At 51.8% G+C, this 5,216-nt stretch overlaps 1 pseudogene; it reads left to right on the top strand.

Moving 5' to 3' along the window:
* The first annotated feature begins 902 nt into the window (after positions 1-902).
* Positions 903-3,610, top strand: LOC128591308 (phosphatidate phosphatase LPIN2-like; annotated as a pseudogene).
* The last annotated feature ends 1,606 nt before the right edge of the window (positions 3,611-5,216 follow it).

The following is a 5,216-nucleotide window of genomic DNA, read 5'->3' as shown; positions in this document are numbered from 1 at the left end:
GAGACAGCTACACAAGAGGACGACAGGGGTCACCAAAGGTTTTTATGATGAAATAGGTGTCTCCCAAATCAATTAGAAAAGGTTTGCTTAACAGCCACACCCAGGGTTACCCAGGGTTCTTGGATGAGTGGGAGCCAGTGTGGAACCCTGCCACTTTAGGCCTGGTTGTTTATGACCATGGCCACCAGGATCTGGACAACCCCCTCCTTGGCCTCCCCGTGATGAAGGGACACTCTGTGCCCAATAACCAGGATGTCCCCATTTGGGACAGGGCCACCAGTGTTTCATGGCTTTTCCCTCCTCACCTTTGGTCCCTCTGGGGCTGGCAGGACACTCTCTCTAAAGGGGTTCAGGTTTCCCTTGAGGGTGGCAGCTCTTTCCACCATCCCCAGGGCACCTTGGAGTGAGTGTCTGGGGAGGACATTGCTACAAAAGCCACTCTCAATAATCTGGCTTTTTGGCACTCCCCCGTGTTACATATCCTGTTTGTTGGGGACAGTAGAGGCCACTGACAGTAGCTGGGACATATCTGAGGGCCCAAGTCCAACGTCTGGATTTCCCTATGGGTTATCATAGTCAGAGGTGTCAATCGTGTATTAATCACTATTTCTGTCTTGGCTGATCTGGGTCCATGTTGTCCACCTTCTGACAGCTTCAGTGATTCTTTCTCTACACGTTGCTGGGCTTTCCTCCTTTCCCTGAACCCTTCTGTTAATTTGGAAAAGTTGGGTAGTTTTACCTGAATAGCTTCCATATCCTTATAAAACACACTAACACAGCTGCCACCGCCTCAACTGCTGCCGCTGCCGCTGCCACTGGGTCCCATTCATGAGGGTAGCTCAGCTGAGCTGTGGTCCAGGCGGCTCCCGAGACAGTGGCGGCAGTGGGAGCCAGGGCCTCGCATGCGGACCCACAGAGCCGTCACCTCGGCCGCCCGCCCTCCCAGCGGTTCCTCGCTGCCGCGGTCCAGTAGCCGCCTCCCCTTGGCTGCCTGCGGGCCGGGAGCGGAGCCTCTGCGGTCTCAAACAGTGAATTACGTGGGACAGCTGGCGGGGCAGGTGATTGTCACCCTGAAGGAACTCTACAAGGGCATTGACCAGGCCCCCCTCTCTGGGGGTATCGATGTCATCATGGTGCAGCAGCAGGACGGCACCTATCGCTGTCCGCCTTTCCGCCTTCGGTTTGAGAAGCTGGGAGTCCTGAGATCCAAAGAGAACGTGATGGATACAGGAATCCGTGGCAATGCAGTGGAGCTTCACGTGAAGCTGGGTGACAATGGAGAAGCTTTCTTTGTGGAGGAGACTGAAGAGGAACGTGAAAAGCTTCCTGCTTACCTCGGCACCTCACCAATTCCAACCGAAGATCAATTCTTTAAAGATATTGACACCCCTTTGATGAAATCGGGTGGAGATGAAAAACAACCCCAGAGTCCAGACGGCTCACACACCTTGGAAACAGAGACAGTTTTCACCCCGAGTTCTGTGAAAAAGGAAAAACGAAGGAGAAAGAAATGCAAACCGGACAGGAAGGAGGAAGAGCAGGCTGCTTCTCCCGCTGCGGAGACACGTGTGATGTGGGCGGGAGCTCTGAAGACGACAAGGGCTCCCAGTCAGCAACGGGATCTTCAAATGCTTCCTGCAAGGAGGAAGAATACAAGGAGCCAGAGCTGGAGGTGAAACCCACTGAGAGCCTGCTCAGATCAGAGTCTCACTGGAGAGGACTGGGGAGGATTTCCAGAATCCACCAAGGTCAGCAAAAGACAAACAGCTGACTATCATCCCAGGACGGCTACAATCACACCATCGGAAGATACCCATTTTCAGGTAATTCCCAGTGAGGATAACCTTGTAAGTGAAGTTGAGAAGGATGCTTCCATCGAAGACACTGTCCTATAGTGAAACCCAAGCCCAGAGCCCTGTGTAAGCAGTTGAGTGACACAGCTCCCACCACAGAGCTCCTCCAGCCTCTGGAAAGTCCCTAGATTCCCTAACTCTGTTAGATGTGGACCACCTTCCCAGTCCATCCTCAGCAGAGGCTGCCTCGGAATCCAAACGAGCAGCTAAAGTAGACTCACCGTCAAATAAGCAAGGTGTCCACAGGAGAAGCGAGCCCCAGGAACCTGATGATATTTACCCTGATGACCTAAGGGCTCTAGAACCTGAAGTTGCAGCTCTCTATTTCCCTAAAAGTGAATCAGATCCTGGCTCCAGGCAGTGGCCCGAGTCTGACACGCTCTCTGGCTCCCAGTCACCACAGTCCGTGAGAGGTGCAGCTGCTATAGTGGCACTGGGTGCCTCTCGGATTCTGCCATGGACTTGCCAGATGTCACCCTCTCCCTGTGCGGGGGCCTCAGTGAGAAAGGAGAAATCTCTAAAGAAACCTTCATGGAATATATCATTACTTATCATGAAATTGCAGAAAACCCTGGACTCATAGACAATCCTAACCTTGTCACACGGATATATAATCGTTAATGTCACTGGGCATTGGCTGCTCCCATGACCCTCAGCTCACAGGTGTTTCAGAAGATTCTGCCTAAGGACACAGTCGAGTCCTGGGTTAAAGACAAGATGCCAAAGAAATCTGGTCACTGGTGGTTTTGGCATAAGAGAGAAAGCATGACCAAACAGCTGCCAGAAGCCAAGGAGGGAAAATCTGAGCTGCCGCCAATCCGTGACCTGCCGTCAAGTGCAAAGGAGCCGGCAAGTGTCAGGCCGGCAAGTGTCAGGCCTGGAGTGATGAGGGGTCGCCAGAGCTTGAAGAATCAATCAAAGTGGACCCCAGTCCCATGGAGCTCCTGAGCCATGGCAGCACAACTTGGTATAAGAAGTCCCCCCAGCTCTCCTCAGAGGAGATCGCAAAACTGAGCTCCATGATTGCCCAGACGATACTGTGTTTAGTATCACAACCCAGCATCGAGGGACCTGCCGCTGTGCCGGGACCGTTTACCTGTGGAACTGGAATGACAAGATCATCACTTCTGATATCGATGGAACAATAACCACGTCCGACGCTTTGGCACAGATTCTCCCACAGCTGGGTAAAGACTGGACTCCTCGGGGCAGAGCAAAGCTCTACCATTCTATCGATGAGAATGGCCACAAGTTTCTGTACTGTTCAGCCCGTGCCATGGGCATGGCCGACATGACCCGTGGGTATCTGCACTGGGTCAATGACAAGGGCACAATCTTGCCCCACGGCCCTCTGATGCTGTCCCCCAGCAGCGTGTTCTCCACCTTCCACAGAGAAGTGATAGAAAAGAAACCAGAGAAGTTCAAAATCGAGTGTCTAAATGACATTAAGAAGCTGTTGGCTCCATCTGAGCAGCCCGTCTATGCTGCCTTTGGAAACCGTCCAAATGATGTCTATGCTTACACACAAGTTGGAGTTCCAGACTGTAGAATATTCACTGTGAACTCCAAGGGTGAATTAATACAAGAAAGGACCAAAGGAAACGAGTCCTCATACCACTGGCTGAGTGAGTTTGTGGAGCACGTCTTCCCACTTCTCAGCAAGGAACTGAAAGCCGCCTTTCCCTGCCCCGGAGTTCAGCTCCTTCGGCGACTTGTCAGACCCGATCCCTGAAGTGGAACTGGATGAATTGGCCTGAGATGGCACCTCCACTGGGCAGGTAGGGCTCAGTCACTCGTCCCACAGCAAGGGAAGGTGACCAGCCCTACTGCCAACCTCGGACACCAGCTTTCCTGAGCACAACTGGGGGCTCCTGGAGCTGATGTCCTTTGCCTTCCCAAGCCGGCTGCTCGGACCCTGCAGGTCTGCGGCTCAGCGCCCAGAAGGACCAGGGAAGAGCTCAGCCCAGAGCTGGAGGCTGTGCTTCCCTACCTCGCAGGCTGCACACATACTTTGTCGAGTTTTGTGCGGGGTGCTCCTTCCATCAGATAATTTAAAAGGAAGAAAAAAAGCTAAAAAAGAGTGGACCAAAACATTACACAACGTAAACTGTTACAATTTCCATGGGGCATTGGAGCTGGTTTCTCTCTGTAACCAGGCTTTCTTCAGAGGCTCAGGCCCTCCTCTGAACTGCCACAGGTCCAGGTAGTGATGTCAGCTAAGACTGTGCACATTTCCCCTTTGGGCACCTCACTTCCTGCTGTACTGGACAGGACTGCTGCTTGGGTGGGCCAACTTGGGCAGGACCCCCAGGCCCCTGCCCCAGAGCCACTGAGCCCAGCCCCACAGATGTGGGCTTCTGGAGGAGAAAATCCCCCTAGATCAGCGGTTCTCAACCTGTGGGTCGCGACTCACAAGAACTGTATTAAAGGGCCACAGCATTAGGAAGGTTGAGAACCACTGCCCTAGACGGTCTTCTCATGAGTCTTCCCCACAGTATTTTTTACATCTAACCAGAATAACAGAATTGCAGACATCAAATACAGAACAGATCTGTATTTGATGTCTGCAATTAAAGCATCAATAGTGGGAAGTTGGGTTTTAAAACAAAACAAAAAAACCCAACAACTATATTTTCAATGAGGCCCTGGAAATAAATGCAGATACAGTTCCATTGATCCTGGGAAGAGTGCTGTTTCCTTCTGCCAGTTGCCTGGCCTACATGAGCCTTTGGGTGTCTTGCTTTGGGACAGGATTTCTAAAATTCTAGGGTCCACATTTGTCAGGGTTTGTTTGAAAGCATTAGGCTTTGACATTTGGAATCATCACCCTGTAATAAAGCCGAAAGGAAGCTGTGCAAGAGGGGTCTTAGAGAGTCCTGTGAGCCCACTATCCCTCAGCAGTGTTCCCTCCAGCCAGGTTTTCCTTTGGTTGGTGGTGTTGAGGCCACCCTGTGAGACCCATGAGGGTGTGGGATGCCCACGTGTTCTCACTAAAATGTGCACAGCAGCTCCAATTATTAGCTCATTTATTTATTTATTATAATGAGCTCATATCAAATGTCCAAACAGATGGCACCAGGGGAGGATTGTGTGCCGTCCTAAGCTCCGTCCTCCCCTCGGAGCATTCGCAGCTACTGCAATAGTGACACCAAGAGAACTGCAAGAGTGGAGACTTTTTAGGGGACCAGAAATGGCACCAGGTCATAGTCACCATGTGAGAGCACAGGAGGTCAAGGCTCCTGAGCAGAGGGGCTGCAGATACAGACTGACGTCGTTAGGAAGGTTTAACACCTATTCCATGCACCTCTGCAGTTGTATGGGGCTGGTGGTCTTGTTTAGGTCTTGATCTATAAAGGGAGAATA

This window comes from Nycticebus coucang, chromosome 8 (genome assembly GCF_027406575.1).
Source record: "Nycticebus coucang isolate mNycCou1 chromosome 8, mNycCou1.pri, whole genome shotgun sequence".
Taxonomy (NCBI): domain Eukaryota; kingdom Metazoa; phylum Chordata; class Mammalia; order Primates; family Lorisidae; genus Nycticebus; species Nycticebus coucang.
This window is presented reverse-complemented; position numbering and strand designations above follow the sequence as displayed.